General features: G+C 44.8%; 1 protein-coding gene across 8 annotated transcripts in view; it reads right to left on the bottom strand.

Annotated features, from left to right (window-relative positions):
* Positions 1-21,537, bottom strand: part of PACSIN2 (protein kinase C and casein kinase substrate in neurons 2) — a 157,603-nt gene that overhangs the window by 125,824 nt on the left and 10,242 nt on the right. The window contains exon 2 of one of the 8 annotated variants that reach the window (XM_066256275.1): positions 8,036-8,101. The exons of the other annotated variants lie outside the window; for them this stretch is intronic. The gene's annotated coding sequence lies outside the window, so the exon portion shown is untranslated. The remainder of the gene's footprint in view (positions 1-8,035; positions 8,102-21,537) is intronic. 8 annotated transcript variants of the gene reach the window in all.

Below are 21,537 nucleotides of genomic sequence, written 5' to 3'. Positions count from 1 at the left end.
GGGAGGGGAGGGGAGGGGAGGGGAGGGGAGGGGAGGGGAGGGGAGGGGAGGGGAGGGGAGAGGGGAAGGAGGGAGGGAGGGAGGGAGGGAGGGAGGGAGGGAAGGAAGGAAGGAAGGAAGGAAGGAAGGAAGGAAGGAAGGAAGGAAGGAAGGAAGGAAGGAAGGAAGGGGAGAAAGAGAAAAAAAGAAAGACTAATGTAAAGCTTAGCTTAGTGAGCTATACACAGGCTCAGAGGCTCAGCACTTAGTGGGGCATTAAAACATTCTTCCCTGCCCTGGCTGGACAGCACAGTTGTTTGGAGTGTCATTCCAAAGCACAGAGGCTGCCAATTCAATCCCGAGTCAGGGCACATACAGGAACAGATCGATGTTCCTGTCTGTTTCTTTTCCTGCCTTTCTCATTTAAAACAAACAAACAAAAACAAAACAGAAAAGAACTACATTTTTCCCTGACATTAATGAAAACAAACAGCTATGTAATTTGCTTCAACACCAGGGCAAATTCAGAAAAGTACCTAACTCAGAATTCTCAATTTCTAATTAAAAGAAAAAGCCCCAGGCTTCCCTGAAGATACTGATGTTGATATGTAAACCTAATACTACTGTTCCCACCTCCCACTCTCTCCAAACTGAATCTGGAGATAAAGTGACCCACTCCCAGGGACAAAAGCATCATGACTGTGACCATATCTGTGACTGACCTAGTGGAAAAATCACTCCGTTACTTGGTGCTTCAGAGCATCTGGGAATAAGGAGCAAAGTAAGACAGAAAAAATGGAAGTTCAATATTTCTTATTTCACTTGTGCCAAAAGATTGTAAAGCTTTAGCCTATTGGTCACAATATTAACTTAACCAGGGCTAGGGTTGAGCATCTCCCTATTACAGAGATGCAGGTCTCCTCCCCTTGGCACATCAACAATGCCACCAATGTAATAACAAAGAGAATATAAAGCCAAGCAGTGATGACTACTTCAAAAGAGACAACAGCTTGCCCACAAAAAGCAAGGGAGGGCAGTGTCTGAAAAACAAAAGTGGGGCTGATACTTCATTATTATTCTAAATTAAACCCTAGAGGTGGTCCTGGCCCATTGGCTCAGTGGTAGAGCTTCAGCCCAACGTGTGGATGTGCTGGGTTCAATTCCACATAAGGGCACACAGGAAAAGTGCCTATCTGCTTCTCCACCCCTCCCTCTCTCACTTCTGCTTCTCTCTCTCTTCCCTTCCTGCAGCCATGGCTCAATTGGAGCGAGTTGGCTCCAGGCGCTGAGGATGGCTCCATGGCCTCTACCTCAGGCACTAAGAAGAGCTCTCAGTTGCTGAGCAACAAGGCAACACCCCAAATGGGCAGAGCATTGCCTGCTAGTGGGCTTGCCAGGTAGATCCTGGTTGGGGCATGCGGGAGTCTGTCTCTGCCCCCTTCCTCTCACTAAATTAGAAAACAAACAAACAAAAAAACCTAAAGACAGATATATTGGTTTGTTTGTTCTGCTTGATAAGCTAAGTGTCACACACACCTGGGAGAAAAAAATATAGAAACTGAAGTCTATGATCTAAAACAGGGGTCCCCAAACTTTTTACACAGGGGGCCAGTTCACTGTCCCTCAGATCATTGGAGGGCCAGACTATAATAAAAACTATGAACAAATCCCTATGCACACTGCACATATCTTATTTTAAATTTTTTATTTATTTTATTTATTTTTTTACAGAGACAGAGACAGAATCAGAGAGAGGGATAGACAGGGACAGACAGACAGGAACGGAGAGATGAGAAGCATCAATCATTAGTTTTTCGTTGCGCATTGTGACACCTTAGTTGTTCATTGATTGCTTTCTCATATGTGCCTTGACCGCAGGCCTCAGCAGACTGAGTAACCCCTTGCTTAAGCCAGCGACCTTGGGTCCAAGCTGGTGAGCTATTGCTCAAACCAGATGAGCCCGTGCTCAAGCTGGCGACCTCAGGGTCTTGAACCTGGGTCCTCAGCATCCCAGTCCGACGCTCTATCCACTGCGCCACTGCCTGGTCAGGCCACATATCTTTATTTTAAAGTAAAAAAACAAAATGGGAACAAATACAATATTTAAAATAAAGAACAAGTAAATTTAAATCAACAAACTGACCAGTATTTCAATGGGAACTATGGGCCTGCTTTTGGCTAATGAGATGGTCAATGTCCGGTTCCCTATTTGTCACTGCTAGCCGTAACAAGTGATATGATGAGCTTCCGGAGCCGTGAAGCATACATCCCGCGTCACCGGAAGTAGTACTGTACATGAGCGACACCGTGCTTTGCTGCGCTCCACTTACAGTACTCCAGGAGCACAGAATGCATCCTGTGCTCTTCTCACTGACCACCAATGAAAGAGGTGCCCCTTCCAGGAAGTGCAGTGGGGGGCCGGATAAATGGCCTCAGGGGGCCGCATGCAGCCCGTGAGCTGTAGTTTGGGGACCCCTAATCTAAAACATAATCTAAGAAATAGTATGTTTTTTGCCTGACGAAGCAGTGGCGCAATGGATAGAGCGTCAGGCTGGGACTCAGAAGACCCAGGCTGAGGTCACCAGCTGGAGCACAGACTCATCTGGCTTAAAGCTCATGATGGTCACTGGCTTAAGCCCAAGGTCGCTGGCTTGAACAAGGGGTCACTCACTCTGCTGTAGCCCCCTCCATCAGGGTACATATGAGAATGCAATCAATGAACAACTCAGGAGCCGCAACGAAGAATTGATGCTTCTCACCTCTCCCTTCCTGTCTGTCTTCCCTATCTGTCCCTTTATCTCTCTCTGTCTCTGTTGCACACACAAAAAAAGAAAAAAAATAGTATGTTTTTAACACAATAGAAAACTTCATCATAGTCTCACTAGGCGGTGGCACAGTGGATAAAACATCGACCTAAGATGCTGAGGACCCAGCTTTGAAACCCCAAGGTCACCAGCTTGAGCATACGTTTGAGTGTGGGGTGGCTGGCTTGAGCGTGGGATCATAGACATGACCCTAAGGTCGCTGGCTTGAGTCCAAAGGTTACTGGCTTTAGCCCAAAGGTCACTGGCTGGAGCAAGGGGTCACTGATTCAGCTGGAGCCCTCCGGTCAAGGCATGTATAAGAAAACAATCAATGAACAACTAAATTGCCACAACTACGGGTTGATGCTTCTCATCTCCCTTCCTGTCTGTCTCTCCCACTTTTGGGGAAAAAAAGTCATCATAGAGGGAAAAAAGATCTATGTAAGCCTCACAAGAAATAGCCCTGGCTGGTTGGCTCAGTGGATAGAGTATCGGCCTGGCATGCAGATGTCCTGGGTTCAATTCCCAATCAGAGCACACACGAGAAGTGACCATCTGCTTCTCTTCCCCTCCTTTTCTCTCTTCTTTCACTCATCCTCTCTCACAACCAGTGGCTTCACTGGTTCAGGCATCAGCCCCAGGCACTGAAGATAGCTTGATTGATTCTAGTATTGGCTCTAGATAGGTGTTGTCAGGGTGCATGTGGAAGTCTGTCTGTCTGTCTATCTCTCTTCCTCTCACTTAAGAAAGAAAGATTTAAAAGAATCACAGAATGATGCTTTGTTTGTTTGTTTGTTTGTTTGTTTGAGAGAGGCAGGGAGAAAGAGAGAGACAGGAACATCAAGTTGCTCCTGTATGTACCCTGACCAGGAAATTGAACCCAGCAACCTTCGCATTTTGGGACAACACTCCAACCAACCGAACTATCCAACCAAGGAATGAATGATGCTTTGTAAATGCATCAACATTACTTTCCCCATGAAGCCCTGGATGCCTGGGGTCACAGATGAACACAAACCAACAGCCAGAGAACAGAGAGTCATCATATTATTTGTGCCACGTTTGTTCATCCCACAAATGTTGGCCTGCCTATTAGATGCCAACACAGCGCTATGAACTATGGATTCAACATAAAAGGCAGTCCCTGTCCTCCACCTCACCTAGCTCCCAGCCCAATGGGAGAGGAATACTAGGCAGTCAGCCAATCATACTGCACATGAGAAGCACTGGGATTGGGATAGGTGTGGACCTTGTACTCTGCAGGCCCAGGGAAGGATGAGGCGGGAAAAGGGAATGCACACACAGGGGTAAAACTAGAGCTGAGTTTTGAAGGATAAGAGTTCTGCAAGCAAAGATGGGAGGTAAGGGTTATTACAGCAGAGGTAACAGGATCTTTGGAAAGCACATTTGAGAGAAAAATGCAAGTGTAGCAAGAGGTGAGGTTGAAGAGTTGCAGGAGACAGATCACAAGTCTGGATTGTATTGTGATGGCAACAGGGAGCCACTAAAGAATTTTCATCAGGTCAAACAGCCCAACTGCTCCTACTGCTGACAAGGAAATGACAACTCAGAAAAGAGAGTCACCTAAACCATTCTTCCTATTTCTGGTTCATAAGAGTCAATAAAAAATGTTAAACCAAACTCCTCCTCCAACATTAGTGGAAACCGTGGCCCAAAGACTTCTTACTTCTGGCTGCCTCTGTGCCTGTTTCCTCATCTGTGAAATGGGCTGCAGCTACCCACTAGGGTTGTTGTGAGGGCTGAATGGGTAATATACATGAAGGCTTAGAGCAGAGGAAATACCCCACTGTGTTAGGTGCTAGCACCAACAGGTCCAGCAGTATATGAGTCAAGACCAACTGCCCACAGGTCCAAAAGCAGATGAAGACTTTACCATCTCCTGTGAAGCTGCAATGCAATGGTACAAAAGCAGAGCTGCGGCCCTGGCCAGTTGGCTCAGCAGCAGAGCGTCGGTTCACTGTGTAGATGTCCCAGGTTCAATTTCTGGTCAGGGCACACAGGATAAGCTCCCATCTGCTTATCCACCACTCCCCTCTCGCTTCTCTCTCTCTCTCTCTCTCTCTCTCTCTCTTGCTTCTCTCTCTCTCTCTCTCTCTCTCTCTCTCTCTCTCTCTCTTCTCTCTCTCTCTCCCTCCCTTCTCCTCTCCTCCTGCAGCCATAGCTCCATTGGAGCAAGCAGGCCCCGGTGCTGAGGATGGCTCCATAGCCTCCACATCAGGCGCTAAAAAATGGCTCCAGTTGTAACAGAGAAAAGCCCCCAGATGGGCAGAGCATCACCCCCTAATGGGTTTGCCAGGTGGATCTGGGTCGGGGCACATGTGGGAGTCTGTCTCTGCCTCCCTCCTCTCACTAAAATATTAAGGAAAAAAAAAGGCAGAGCTGCTCAGACCCCTTTGTGACTGAAGAGGGAAGGAGAATAAACACCCATTCCCTGCACTCAGTCACAAAGCTGTGCTGAGTATAGCCAGTAGCCCAGAGTGGAGCCAGCTCTCTCAGTCTGAGGACAGGTCACACAGATACAACCATATCCCCAGCCAGGCTGTACCCCACCCACAATTGCTAGGCTTACTGTCTCCTCACCTCTCTGTACCTGGTAGGCCTCTACAGTCATCTCTGGAAATGAGACACTGCCCAGAAACCACCCAGCAGAAAGTCCTTAAAGGCCCAGAGTAGAAGGACAGACCACATGAAATCCCAGTAGGCATCTTTCAGCCCCTTTCTTACTAGCTGCTCAGGGACAGCACCTCTACCATCAAGAGGCTTAGGACACATGTAAAACAAAGAAAAGACCAGATTATGTCAAGCTAATAAGAAGAGTAAACAGTCATGAAACAGAAGACATCTGTGTGACCAAAAATGTAACCCCCAGACTTTTGGATTTCACTAACTAAAATTTCCCAAAAAACTTAGGGGACTTTTCAACAAATAGTGCTTAAACAATTGGATATACACAAGGAAAGAATAAATAAATTTCAATCCATATCATACACCATGCACACAGAAAAAACCCAAAATGGATCACAGACCTCATCATAAAACCTAAAACTATAAAACTTCTGCAAGAAAATATTTGTGACCTTGGATTAAGCAAAGATTTTAGCTATGACACCAACCAAAAAAAGCACAAACCATAAAAGAACTGACCAGCAAATTTTTAAACTTCAAAGAGCAGTTTTGAGAACAAAAAGACAAGCTATATACTGAGGAAAAAATATTTGCAAATCACACATTTGATAAAGAACTTACACCCATAATATAGAAAGAAATCACAAAATATCCCCAACTTACAATTTTTCGACTTTACAATTGTTGTGGAGGCAACACACATTCAGTAGAAATCATACTTGGAATTTTGACCTTTTCTCTTTTCTGGGGCTAGTGATACGCTCTAGTGATGCTTGGCAGTGGCTGCAGCTGCCACTCAGTCACACGATCACCAGGGTACACAACTAACACTTTACTGTGTTATAGGATTCTGCCCAACTGGAGGCTAATGTCAGTGTCCTGAGAACAGTTAACGTGGGCTAAGCTGTGATGTTCAGTAGGTTAGGTGTACTAAATGCGTATTCAACTTAGATATTTTCCATTTATAATGGGTTTACTGGGACATAAACCTCATCATAAGTCAAGGAGTATCTATAATAAAATAAACAACCCAATTTTTTCAACAGGCAAATGATCTGAATAGATAGTTCATCAAGGAAGATAAGACAACAAATAAGCGCATGAAAGAATGCTAAACATCATTAGTCATTAGGGAAATGCAAATTAAAACCACAATGAGACACCACTACAGACCCACCAGAATGGCAAAAATGAAAAAGACTGACTGACTATACCAAATACTAGTGAGGAACTAGAGGAACTGGAACTCTCACACATTAGGGTGGAAATGCAATATGGACCAGCACTTTAGTTCAATGAACAAAATCCTATCATACAGACACTCCACTCTAGTATATACCCAAGAGAATTGAAGGCTTATGTCTGTACCAAGATTTGTACATAAATGTTCTTAACAGCTTTATTTATAATATCCCAAAACTATAAACAGCCCAATGTACAACAACAGGTGAATGGATAAACAAATTGTGTGTATGTGTGTGTGTGTCATATCTATACATTGGATTAAAAAGAATGAAACATTACCTGACCAGGCAGTGGCACAGTGGATAGAGCGTCAGACTGGGATGCAGAGAACCCAGGTTCAAAACCCTGAGGTTGCCAGCTTGAGAGTAGGCTCATCAGCTTGAGCATGGGGTCGCTAACTTGAGTGTGGGATCATAGACATGACACCATAGTCACTAGCTTGAGCCCAAAGGTCACACTGGCTTGAAGCCCAAGGTCACTGGCTTGAGCCCAAGGTCACTCGGTCTGCTGCAGCCCCTAGTCAAGGCACATATGAGAAAGCAATTAATGAGCAACTAAGGAGCTACAAGAAAGAATTGATACTTCTCATCTCTCTCCCTTCCTGTTTTTCTGTCCCTGTCTGTCTCTCTCTCTGTCTCTCTCTCTGTCACAAAAAGAAGGAAACATTGACCCTGACCAAGTGACTCCGTGGATAGAGCATCATCCAGGCATGCCGAGGCTGCAGGACTGATCCCCAGTCATGGCACATACGAAAAGCAATCAATGAGTGCACAACCAAGTTGAAACAACAACTTGCCTCTCTCCCTCTTTCTCTCTCTCCCCCCCTCTCTCTCTTTCACTCTATCTCAAATCAATGAAAAATTTTTAATAAAATACTGACATATGCTACAACATGAGTAAAGCTCAAAATAGTATTGCTAAATGAAAAAGCCAGACTAAAAATAGTATATACTGCATGATTCAATTTATGTAAAACTCTAGGAAATATGAACTAATCTACAGTGACAGAAAGCAGACCAGCAGTTGCCTGGAAGAGGGGCAGACAGAGGGACTACTTAAGTCTCTCAGGGAAACTTCTGCGTGTAATGGGTACGTTTATTATCTCGATTGTGATGATGGTTTAACGGGCATATTCATATGACCAAGCTTAACAAATTGTACACTTCAGATATTAATTATACTCAATAAAACTTTAAAATTTTGGAGGAAAATCTATAAGACTGCTTTTAATTTTTTCAAGTAATTTTAAATACTCTTTAAAAACTACCAGTTTCTATCACCAATACAAAAAAAAGGGGGGGGACAGTGTAAAACTAAATTATGACAAAGGTCATAATTTTATAGTAAAAGAGAGCTCTTACCACCCTGGCTGGGTATTCAGTTGGTTAGAGCGTTGTCCCGATACACCAAGGTTGTAGGTTCAATCCCTGGTCAAGGCACATACAAGAATCAACCAATGAATGCATAAATAAGTGGAACAACAGATCAATGTTTCTCTACCTCTCTCTCTCTCTCTCAAATTGATAAATAAAAATTTTTAAAAAGAGTGACAGCTCTTCCCAAGAAAAGGCAGTTTCTACCCTTAACATAAAAATTACACTATCCAAAAAAAATGGAATTACACTGTCCTAATTCTTTTCACACTAGTGAGAACACCATTTCAGATCACCTTTTGTGGCTTTCTGTGCTGGGGACACAGCTGAAGGCTCCACAGCGCTCAGGCAGCTGCCCTGCTGTCTCCATCTTCAACCTGGCAATTCCGCCTGGAGGGGCAGCATCCCAGCACCAACAGCACCCCAATGGTCATGGGCACTGTGAGACACTTACTGTGGCAGGGACCCCAGACACTGCATTCCTCCCCTCCTGAAGGACAAGAAGTCATAAGAAAGTATGCCCGGAGCACTGGTTTGCTGTTGAAGAAGTGACCTGACTTGTTTCTAGAAGGGTGGTTTACCTTGAGCCAGAGTATCTGTGCTTTGCTACAAGGAAGTTTCATATGTCAACATTAAAACTGTTCACTGGGAATCTTCCAGGCTAAAGTCTATGGAGCAAAAGCGGAAATAAAATATGAGTTCTAAAAAGGCCATGATGTAGACTGGAATCCTTCTGATACGGTGCCAGATACTAACAAAACCCAAAAGACCTCAAGCAGCCCAGCAAGGAGACTTTGGGTAAAAAGGCTCAGTGCAAGTGGTCCTCCTCCCGTGCAGGTGGGTTAGTGGTGAGTGGTGAAAACGTCTAATCAGGAGACAGGCCTGCAATGGAACCCACCTCCCCAAGCTCCAGCTGTCAGACAGGGAGGGACACCTCCAAGCTCTGCAGAGTGCCATGAGCAGCAGAGAGGGTATGGGACAAGCAGACTCAATAAATAAGCACAGACTTTATTATTTCAAGAACTCAAATACACAATGACTCCAGAGCTGCACCCAGCATCCCCATATGCACTCATGGGAACACCCCAGCCTGCACACCCAAGCTTCACCTACACACACATCCTGCACAAAGCCTGAGGCATGTGTACACGTGGCACAGTCCAACCCCAAGAAGACCAACCAGGAAAAAGGCTTAAACAGGTCTTGTAAGTGGGCTAGGGGTTACTGGGACAGGGAATTCTGGGTCTCTATCCCTATGCAGGGTCTAGAGGTGGAGGCACAGGTTTCAGGTAGGCACAACCCTTGGCCTCACAGATTCCTCACCCATAGGGAAAGTCGCTTAGAAGAGGGCCCAGGGTAGGCCCTGGCTGGTTAGCTCAGCGGTAGAGCGTCAGCCTGGTGTGCAGGAGTCCCGGGTTGATTCCCGGCCAGGGCACAAAGGAGAGGTGCCCATTTGCTTCTCCGCCCCTCCCCTTCTCCTTCCTCTCTGTCTCTCTCTTCCCCTCCCGCAGCGAGGCTCCATTGGAGCAAAGATGGCCCGGGCGCTGGGGATGGCTCTGTGGCCTCTGCCTCAGGCGCTAGAATTCTAGGCTCTGGATGCAACAGAACGACGCCCCAGAGGGGCAGGGCATCGCCCCCTGGTGGGCATGCCGGGTGGATCCTGGTCGGGTGCATGCGGGAGTCTGTCTGACTGCCTCCCCGTTTTCAGCTTCGGAAAAATGAAAAAAAAAAAAAAAGAAGAGGGCCCAGGGTAAGAATCCCATGTGGCAAACCCAGCCCTAGTGCCACAGCCCGGCAGCCAGAGAAAGAAGCCATGATAGCTTGCCCCCACCCAACCCACTCAGAAATCCTACAGGTTCTCTCTTGTCAGCCACCCCTTCCTCCAGTCCCCAAGCTCCACCTTATTGGACTTCAAACCTGGACTCTCCCAACCCAACCTCACCCCTTCAGACTGGAAACTACATTCAGAATGCCTCCCTGACCCTGTCTCAGGACCCGACTTCCAAAAACAATCGTCTCTTGTGGTCATGTAACAAAAGAACTTCCCCCTCCCAGCCTTGGGGCTTCTCCGGACCCAGCCTCCCAGGAAGAACGACTGGACACTGCAACATTTAATTAGCACGAACCCGAACACAGTCCATGAGAGCTGGCTGTAGAGAAACTTAACCCTGGCATTAAGTCATGTTTCAAAGTAGCTCCAAAAGTGCAGTTTGTGTTTTACATAAAGTTGTGGCAAGCCTTTAGAATTCTGGAAGCAGAGCTTTAAAGTTATTGAATGTAAAATAAATACTTAAGGACGAGCAGCTGTGGAGGCTAGAAGATGGCACCTTGCAAACTGTCAGTCAGAATACTGATTCTGTTATGTCAGGGGCTGAGTCAAGACCACAAATGCTGTTTCATTCCACCCTCTACAGAGGACACAAAGTTTTTTAAAGCAACTTTTCAGGAAGTTACTCTGTCCACTGGGTAGTGGCTGAAAAATTAAAACAAGAAAACAACTATCTGGTGTGGAAAAACCAGTGTGTACATAAATCTCTTCAACCATGTACTAAATAATGTGCATTTCAAATGTCATTCAGAGGCAAAATTTGGGACTGAGGATGGGATTATGCACTTCTCCTAACAGCCAACACATGCATCTAGTAACATAAGTCAGCCTATACTGACTACCACATCGATCTGAAAGCATGTTCCATTCAGGTTGCCATCCCTGACAAGGCAAATTGCTGTGACCATCATGTAAAGATTGCATTTCTGACTGCTAAAGGAGCCAGTCTGAGGATAGAGATGGTCCAGGACAAAATGGTCAACTTAATCGTTTGTTGGCATTTCTGATGATGTCCTCAGGCCTGGCTTGCTGAATTCAACACCACGCAGCACACTGACCCAAAGCGCATACCACCCTCCTAGCTATGAGGCCTGTCATGGAACCTTTCTACACCCAGCTTTCCACCTGCAAAACAAAGGTGTCATACAGATAAGTGTAATCATGTGTGGAAAAGTTGCACACTTGGCACAAAATAAACCTCAGTAAATATTAAATTTTTAAAAATCTTTATGATAATGAGGTGGAGTCAAAAACCAGTTCAAGCCCTGGCCGGATAGCACAGTTGGTTAGCCTGCTATGCCAAGGTCGTGGGTTCAATCCTCAGTCAGAACACATACAAGATTCAACCAATGCCTGGCCTGTGGTGGCACAGTGTGTAAAGCATTAATCTGGAATGCTGAGGTCACTGGTTCGAAACCCCGGGCTTGCCCAGTCAAGGCACATGTGAGAAGTAACTACTACAAGTTGATGTTTCCTGCTCCTCCCCCATTTCTCTCTCTCTCTCTCTCTCTCTCTCTCTCCTCTTTCTAAAAATCAATAAATAAAATCTTAAAAAAAGAATCAACCAATGAATGCACAAGTAAGTGGAAGAACAAATCAATATTTCTCTTTTGCTCTATCTCTAAAATCAATAAATAAATTTTTAAAAATAAGATAAAATAACCAAAGGTAAGTCTGGAATTTAATCTATCAATTATTTTACTCAGTTTTCATAGAGGAGACATTCTAGACACTCCAATGATCAAATCACATTAATTTTTTCCATGATTCATGAGTGAAAAGGACAAAAACAAGCTAAGAGCCTGTGCCTTTGGGGTTTGGTAGTTACCATCCAGCTTGGTTGAGAAACCCTAAGGATGACTTGGGGCCTCCATCCAGCCCCTGCCAGAGTCTTCACCGCACACACAACCAACAGTGCTGCCAGTTGCCTAGGCAACAGGCAACCTAGACATGTTTAAGCATCTGTAGAAACCAGGGCAAAGTACAATTTCCATACTTGCTATAAAAACACAGAGTGCCAAGCACAGAGCAAAGCATTACTCTAAAATTTGGATTTATTGATAGGATAAACACGGTTGGAAAGGGGAAGCCGGAAGCTAGGCAACACACAGCAGAGCCAATGCAGTTAGACTTGCCCTTCGGTGCTGTCACCAAAAACCCACTTGTGCCTAGGAAACAAAATTCTTATGCTTCTGTATTGTTTGTGATTATTTCCTCTTATTCCTACCTATGTAATAATGTCTTTGTTTTGTTGTGAACGTCAGCCATTCGTAGCTAGTATAAGAGGAACCAAGAAAAGAGAGTTTTTGTCCATGGTGAGGCCATAGAACTAAAGGGGAAGCAGCCCCAGGAATGGGGGATGGGGGATAGAGAAAAACTGGAATCCGAGGGCATCCCAGGGTGGGATTCCAGGGGTGAGAGCTGAGGTCCATCCACTGCTCCCACCTGGAGCCCCTTCTTTTTTTTTCTTTTTTTTTTAAGATTTTATTTATTCATTATAGAGAGGGGAGAGAGAGAAAGAGAAGGGGGGGAGGAGCAGAAAGCATCAACTCCCATATATGCCTTGATCAGGCAAGCCCAGGGTTTTGAACTGGCAACCTCAGCGTTTCCAGGTTGACACTTTATCCACTGTGCCACCACAGGTCAGGCTGGAGCCCCTTCTTATCCCTGCTAAGCACATTTTCCTTTGCAGACCCTGGAAAATGAGCGACCAAGAACACAGGACTCTACTCAGAGGGTGAATACCTAAGGGACAGTGGATGGCAAAAAAGTAAGCCGCCAGCACATGGTGAAGGAACACAGTGAAGGACACAGTGACCTCAGAACAGAAAAACAAACAAGCAAACAAAAAAAACAAAGAAAGTAAGCACCAACACTATAACATATATAACTCCCAATATGTTCTCTGAGATGTTTGAACAGAGCTAGGAACTCCCTTGAAAGCAGTATCTACAATACAAGTTAGTCAAGCAAGTTAGGCAAAATCGAAGTATGCTGAGATTCCCCACAGGCTAACCCACTGGATAAATGAAATGGGAGGTGGGGAGGAGGGACAACCTTGCATAGTCTTTACTAATATGCAAACAGGAAGCCTGGTCAACTCTCGGTGGTGACATAGTGGATAGAGCATTGACCTGAACGCTGAGGACCCAGGTTCAAACTTGCTTGAGCACAGACAGGCTCACTAGCTTGAGTGTGGGGTCACCGGCTTGTGCATGGAATCATAGACATGACTCCATAGTCGCTGGCTTGAGCCTTAAGGTCATTAGCTTAATCCCAAGGCCACTGGCTTGAGCAAGGGGTCACTGGCTCAGGTGGAGCCTCCTGGTGAAGGCACATATAAGAAGCAATCAATGAACAACTAAAGTGCTGCAACTATAAGCTGATGCTTCTCATCTCTCTCCCTTCCTGTCTGTCTCTCTCTCATGCAAAAAAAATAAATAAAGTAAAAGCATCTAATTCAAGTAAAATGATATCCAGAAGCTTACGAAGAAAATATGACACATTTAAGAAACCTTCACAGAAGTTTCTTATCTCACAGATATTTGAAAGTTCTAAACACAAAGGTATCTTCTTTTTTTTTTTTTTTAGAGACAGAGAGAGTCAGAGAGAGGAATAGATAGGGTCAGACAGAAAAGGAGAGAGATGAGAAGCATCAATCATCAGTTTTTCGTTGCGACACCTTAGCTGTTCATTGATTGCTTTCTCATATGTGCCTTGACCGCGGGGATACAGCAGACCGAGTAATCCCTTGCTCAAGCTGGCGACCTCGGGGCCTCGAACCTGGGTCCTCCGCATCCCAGTCCAACGTTCTATCCACTGCGCCACTGCCTGGTCAGGCTAAACACCAAGGTATCTTAAAGAGTAAGAATTTCTTAACATTTTCACCCATAAATAATTGTAAAAAACCCACCTCACAAGCAACCAAGCAGGTTTTTAAGACAACTATAGACATGCAGATCCTTTAATCCAGCACTTGTGTTTCTAGGAACTTATCCCCAGGAACTTGTTATATGATGAAAAAAGAAAAATGAAATTAAAAACTACAAATTCATCTACAATAGTATTAAAAAAAAAAGTGGAAATAACCTAAAATGTCCAGCATTAGAGGAATATGTTAATTCATGAAATTAACAGGATTATATAACCATTAAGTCTTTTTAAAGACAATAGTAAAAACATGAAAAATATTTAAGCAAATCTGAGAAAAACAGCTGTAACAATGTCGACCAGTGAAATGGAGACAGGAACGTGTGGTGAGTGCGGGCTTCAAAGCCTCTCCCCTGCTCACAGCCTGGATGACCTTGGACTAAGCACAGGATCTCACTACTTGCAGTGTCCTCCCGTTCAATCTGGGAACCCTGGAGGTGGATGGAGGCAGCACACCTGCCTCTTCTGCAGCTTAGAACAAAGTAAGCAGTTAATAGGGGGCAACTATGGCTCCCAAGAGACATAATAAACCTCTTTGTGTATGGAAAGTAAAATACAAATTGAGTTCTTTACTCAGAAAACACTTTTTTTTTTTTTTTTACAGAGACAGAGAGAAAGTCAGAGAGAGGGATAGATAGGGACAGAGAGACAGGAATGGAGAGAGAGATGAGAAGCATCAATCATCAGTTTTTCCTTGCAACACCTTAGTTCATTGATTGCTTTCTCACATGTGCCCTGACCGTGGGCCTTCAGCAGACCGAGTAACCCCTTGTTCAAGCCAGTGACCTTGGGTCCAAGCTGGTGAGCTTTTTTTCTTTTTTTTACTCAAGCCAGATGAGCTCGTGCTCAAGCTGGCGACCTCGGGGTCTCGAAACTGGGTCCTCCGCATCCCAGTCCGACGCTCTATCCACTGCACCACTGCCTGGTCAGGCAGAAAACACTAGTTTCTATGTTGTACCTTCAATATTTAAAAGACAAGAAAGGGAAAAAAAGGCCTTTAACCATAAAAATGACAATAGTCACAAGCACAAAAGCAAAATACTGCTCTAATTTACCTGCACACACAATTTGATATCACAATGCCAGTATAATGTGAAGTTCCTTCAAAATTTTTAAAATGTAGTGTAAATAAATACTCTACAGAAATGTAATTTCTGCTCCCTTGACTAAGAGCATATGATACCTTCCAAAGGCAGCTAATTAATGGAATATGAGGCAACAGTACTCCTAAACCAGCTCTGGATCCCAGGGCATACACCCTCCCCTCACCTGTTGTGAGCCAGACAGCAGTAGTGGGTAGACATGGTAAACAGGTGGATGAGCAAAGACCATCGTGACCCACGCCCAGCAGATAGGCTATTTAGATGCCTCTTCCTTTCTACCCTTTCTCTCCTAACTGTGCAAGTTATTTCAGACTATTTTAAGCAAGTTAGTTGCAGGCACTGATCCCATCTTAAAAAAAGGCCGTATAACTTGCCTTGATTTTGTTTCTGAGCAGTGAGGAAGAAGATTAACTTTTTTTTTAAGATTTTATTTATTTATTTTAGAGAGAGAGACAGAGAGAGAAGGGAGGGAGGAGCAGAAAGCATCAACTCCCATATGTGCCTTGACAAGGGAAGCCCAGGATTTCGAACCAGCGACCTCAGTGTTCCAGGTCGACGCTTTTACCCACTGCGCCACCGCAGGTCAGGCAGAAGATTAACTTTTAAAAATTATTTCCAACCCTGGCCAGATAGCTTGGTTGTTTGGAGCATTGTCCAGATACACAAAGCCTGACGGTTTGATCTCATCGGGGCACATATAGACATAGATTGCTGTTTCTGTCTCCCTCTCTCCCCCCTCTAAATCAATTAAAGGAAATCAATCAATTAAAGGAAAAAAAAAAGTAGGGCCTCAGAACCCCTGTTTTAAAGATTATTTTCATATTTGCAGGTAAGTAACTCAAAATTCACTTACTCAAGGCACAAGATAGTAAAATGAGCTGTGGTTCTGATGGTGAGACTGTGAAGGTCATATCATCACTCAGAGCTTTGGTTTACTCCTATGAAAAGTAGATTAACACTACCTTGTGCAAGAATTAAACAAGCAGGTTTTTATGACCCTCAGAAACCTCTGAACCCAGAAGCCTGTCTCAGATGGTGAAACCCCAACCCTCGCCTGTCCCCCTCATTGGCACCTGCCCAGACAGACTCCTTAGCTGACAATACCTTTACTAGTGCAAAGGCACAATGGTTCCTTAATTAAAACATTGTTGGCCCTGGCTGGTTGTCTCAGTGGTAGAGCGTCGGCCTGGTGTGCAGGAGTCCCGGGTTCGATTCCTGGCCAGGGCACACAGGAGAGGCGCCCATCTGCTTCTCCACCCCTCCCCCTCTCCTTCCTCTCTGTCTCTCTCTTCCCCTCCCGCAGCCAAGGCTCCATTAGAGCAAAGTTGGCCCGGGCACTGAGGATGGCTCCATGGCCTCTGCCTCAAGTGCTAGAATGGCCCTAGTTGCAACAGAGCGATGACCCAGATGGGCAGAGCATCGCCCCCTGGTGGGCATGCCGGGTGGATCCCGGTCGGGCGCACGCTGGAGTCTGTCTGACTGCCTCCCCATGTCCAACTTCAGAAAAATACAAAAAAATAAAACATTGTCATATTCATGCTAAATGGCACCAATGCAGGCTAGCTCTGTGCTCCAGCAATCAGTCCGCTACCAAACCCACTAATAGCAGGCTTAGAGGTTCTCGAGGGGAGCAGAGCCTGCTCCATGGCTTCTCTGGAGACCACAACTCAGACTTTGCACTCAGTGACAATGTAATTGGATACAATGGAACACAAACATAGTTTAAAACATGAAAATGTTCACAAACTATGGTTTGGGCATCACCTTAGAATAAATTTCATTCAATGGAATAGGAACAGTTTATTCTATATGTTGAAGACCACCTGTAGGCCCCAGCAGAGACCCCATTGCTAGGCTCCCTGGGAGCTCTAGACTTGGGGTGAGGCCTGTGTGGGGTCTTGGCTCACCAACCTCAGCAAAACCACCAACCCTTCAGTCCTTCTTCTTTTTCTCCTCTAAATGATGAAGAGGGGAGCAAGCCAACAAGGCTGCTCTGAAAATAAAATGCAGATTATGAAAAGTCCTTAGTAAACTGCAAATGCCTACATAACCAAGCTGGTTTATTTGTTTTTATTTTTTTTTTTTTTTGCCAAGCTGTTTTTACTCTGTATTTATTTATTTATTTATTTATTTTCAGGGACAGAAAGAAGAATCAGAGAGAGGGATAGATAGGGACAGGCAGACAGGAACGGAGAGAGATGAGAAGCATCAATCATCAGTTTTTTGTTGCAACACCTTAGTTGTTCATTGATTGCTTCTTCATATGTTCCTTGACCGCGGGCCTTCAGCAGACCAAGTAACCCCTTGCTCGAGCCAGTGACCTTGGGTCCAAGCTGGTGAGCTTTTTGCTCAAATCAGATGAGTCCGCACTCAAGCTGGTGACCTCTGGGTCTCGAACCTGGGTCCTCTGCATCCCAGTCCGACGCTCTATCCACTGCACCACCGCCTGGTCAGGCCCAAGCTGTTCTTATATATATTTAGTTATAAAGTCAAGTTATTACTTAATATTCATTCTAAAAGTAAAAGGGCAATGGTATAGTTTGGAAAACAAGAAACCTTCCATAATTCTACAACTTTAACCTCATTGCTGCATATTATTTTAATATTTTACACAGCTGAGCAGTGTACATATAATTTCACAATTTTCTTTTTCAAGTTTTTATATTTTTCATCACCTAAGTATGACTTACCATCATCATCACACACACTCCCTCTCCAGTTTTGAGTCACTAAGTCTAGTCATAGTAACATCCCATCATCCCAGGACCTAACCTATAACATTCAAATTAGGCACAGAATCACTAACCCAGAGGGAGCAAGCCTGTGTGGCAGGACTGCCCTCAAAACCCAAAGAGGACATGACCACCCTTAGGCCTACGTCCCTAAAAAGAGGAGAAAGCTTACAGGTTTGGGAAGAAGGGAGAAAGCAGGTGGTGTAAGTGTGTTAGGATGGGAGGGTATACAGTGCAGGGTTAGAGGCCTTGCCCACATCATCAACCTTGACAGCATCCTTGTGCCCCTGAGTCACCAAGGAAAGCTCTAAATGTACTAAACATACCTTGGCTGGAGAAAAGAATAACACATTTTAGAAGGTTTTTCATTAATACTGGATAGCATAACATCAATTTGGGCACTTTAAAGATAGTATGTGTCCCTTCATTAGCAAATTCACTTAAGAAGACTGCACTCTGAGCAATACAAAATTACACTGAACCAGCACCATGGACTAGTCATAGAAGGGCTGTTAGCATCCGTTTGAGGGGAGGCTGAAGCATTTGGCCAAGGAAAGACACAGTTACCTAGTGGTGGAGCAGAACTCAAACCTAGGGCTGTGTGACTCCATGAGCATGTTACTCCCTGTACCTTACTGCAGAGTTACCTTTTTTTGGCAAGAATGGTGGTGGAAGTTACATACTGAATGCATGGATCTGTAAGCATAAGTCATGTGGAAAGAGAAGCAGAACCCAGGCAGCTGCTGCATTACTAAGCAATAATGTAAATGCAGGCAAAGAAACTGAGTCAAGACTGAGGCCAAGCCCACTCTGGAAGCCTTTTGTTAGATTTTAGCCTCTGCTTCCCAGGAACATCAATGCCAACCCCCAAGTCTCTGGGAACATAGGTGACCTTTGCAAAAATGAGCTACCTGGATCCCCTCTCCCCCTTCTGCATCCCTGACTTCTCAAGTGCTGGTTAGCTTCTGAACCTTTTCTGTCTACTACCCTGAAACAGCTCCTCATTGAAGTTCATGCTCCAGCAAGAGGCCCAAATCTGAGCTTGGCACACCAGGCAGGTCACACAACCTGAACCAGCCCAGCAGCCTTCCATTCCTTCATCATCAGCGGCTCCTCTCAACACAAAGCCATTTGCACCTGCAGGTTCTTCATAGCTCTGGGCTTCTGCCTGCTCTCTCCTACCAGTCACTGCCACCTGGAAAGCACCTATGGACTGACAAAATCACTTGAAAGTCATCTCACTCAAGGTCAGCTCTCTGCAGTGTCCTGGGGGCAGTCAGATCTGCCCTCTTTGGTCCCCTCTATTTTGTACACACTCATATTTCTACTGTCCCAATGAAATGTGATTGCTTCTAAGCCTGCTTCCTGACTGAGCTGCCTCTACAGACTGCAAGAGTCACTGTAATCTCAGAATTCTAGAACTGTGGATGGAGCCAGGTACCAGGGGCACAACCCACTTAGTGGCCAGCATGCCCCATTCAACCCACCCACCTCGTTCACTTCCCTTTCCATATACACTCCTTCCCAACACCCTTAGCTCAGAGAATACAATTACAGTGGTACCTTGAGATACGAGCAGACCAACATATAAATTTTTTTAAGATACAAGCTGTGACACAGTCCGTATTTTTGTTCAAGATCCGAGCAAAATTCCGAGATACGAGTCGTGATTCGGGAAGCTGCAGCTAGTTGACAGGTTGGCGCACAGGTCCGGTATCAGCAGCACAACACCAGCATCTCGTTCTTTCTCATGTGTTACCCGCAGAATCAAGTCAAATCTCGTGCCCTATACTCGTTCTTGCATCATTTTTGCATTTTTTTACTAACTTTTTTTGTGTGCTATCATAGGGCCGAAGAAAGTGAGTGTAAAGGACAGTGGTGAGAAGAGAATGATGTAGATAGAAGTAAAGCAAGAAATAATAGAATAACATGAGCATGGTGTACGAGTAACTGAACTGGCAAGGCTGTACAACCGCAATACATCTACAATTTGTACCATCCTTAAACAAAAGGATGCCATCAAAAGCACAAAACCAGCGAAAGGAACTACAATTCTGTTCCAATTAAGGACAAATATCCATGAAGAAATGGAGAAGCTTCTGCTAGTATGGGTGAAAGAAAGAACTGGCAGGAGATACAGTGACAGAGACTGTAATATGCGAAAAGGCACGTATTATTTATGGCGACTTGAAGAAGAAAGAACCATCAACCTCAAAAGAGGCAGCAGAAGATACATGTAAGGCAAGTCACGGCTAGTTTGAAATTTTCAAGAAGAGATCTGGCATCCACTCGGTGGTGAGGCATGGTGAAGCTGCGAGTGTAGACGTTAAGGCAGCTGAGAAGTACATCGCACGTTTTGCTGCACTTATTGCAAAGGAAGGCTACATCTCCCAATAAGTGTTCAACTGTAACAAAACAGGATTGTTTTAGAAAAAAAAAATGCCACAGAGGACTTTCATCACCGCAGAGGAGAAGAAGCTGCCAGGCCATAAAACCATGAAGGACCGTCTGACCCTTGCATTGTGTACAAATGCTAGCGGTGACTGTAAAGTAAAGTCACTGCTAGTGTATCATTCTGAAAACCCTCGAGCCTTTAAGGCTCACAAGATTCTTAAAGAAAAACTGCAGGTTAGGTGGCACGCCAATGCTAGGGCATGGGTCACGTGGCAGTTTTTTATTGAATGGGTAAATCTCATCTTTGGTCCTGCAGTGAAGAAGTATCTTCAAGAAAATAAACTCCTGATGAAAACATTACTAATCCTTAAAAATGCTCCAGCCCAGCCTGACCTGTGGTGGCGCAGTAGGATAAGGCGTCGACCTGGAACACTGAGGTTGCCGGTTCGAAACCCTGGGCTTGCCTGGTCAAGGCACATATGGGAGTTGATGCTTCCTGCTCCTCCCCTTTCTCTCCCTCTCTCTCTCTCTCTTTCTCTCTCCCCTCTCTCTAAAAATCAATAAATAAAATATTAAAAAAAAAAAAAAAAAAAAAAAAAATGCTCCAGCCCACCCACCTGGTCTTGAAGATGACATTCTCGATGAGTTCAAATTCATGAAAGTCCTCTACCTTTCACCCAACACGACTTCAATCTTGCAACCTATGGATCAGCAGGTCATTTCCAACTTTAAAAAGCTTTACACAAAGCATTTGTTCTGCCACTGCTTTGAGGTGATAGAGAATACAAATCTAACCCTTCAAGAGTTTTGGAAAGATCACTACAACATCGTGATATGTTTACACATTATTGACTTGGCATGGCAAGATGTTACAAAAAGAACCTTGAACTGGCATGGAAAAAATTATGGCCTGATGTTGATGCAGACAGGGACTTCGAAGGATTCGAACCAGAGACCGAGACTGAGGTAGAAGTGTTGGAGGAGATTGTGTCCGTCGGTAAGTCAATGAGTCTGGAGGTAGATGAGGGTGACATAAATGAGCTCGTCGAGGAACATAAAGAAGAACTCTCAACTGAGGAGTTGAAGCAGCTACAGATGATGCAACATAAAGAGCTTCTGCAAGAGATTAGTAGTGAGGAGGAGGTTGAGTCGGAGGAAGTGATTTCTACAAGTGAAATTAAAGAAAGACATGCTGGCAATGTGGGAGAAGCTTTCATTGAAAAGAAACATCCAGAAAAAGTTTCAACTGGTGGTGCCTCAGCACCTTTTTTTTTTACAGGGACAGAGAGAGAGTCAGAGAGAGGGATAGACAGGGACAGACAGACAGGAATGGAGAGAGATGAGAAGCATCAATCATCAGTTTTTCGTTGCAACACCTTACTTGTTCATTGATTGCTTTCTCATATGTGCCTTGACAGCGGGCCTTCAGTAGACCGAATAACCCCTTGCTCGAGCCAGAGACCTTGGGTCCAAGCTGGTGAGCTTTTGCTCAAACCAGATGAG

This window comes from Saccopteryx bilineata, chromosome 1 (genome assembly GCF_036850765.1).
Source record: "Saccopteryx bilineata isolate mSacBil1 chromosome 1, mSacBil1_pri_phased_curated, whole genome shotgun sequence".
NCBI lineage: Eukaryota > Metazoa > Chordata > Mammalia > Chiroptera > Emballonuridae > Saccopteryx > Saccopteryx bilineata.
The sequence above is the reverse complement of the archived record's forward strand: the minus strand, read 5'-3'. Positions and strand labels throughout refer to the sequence as shown.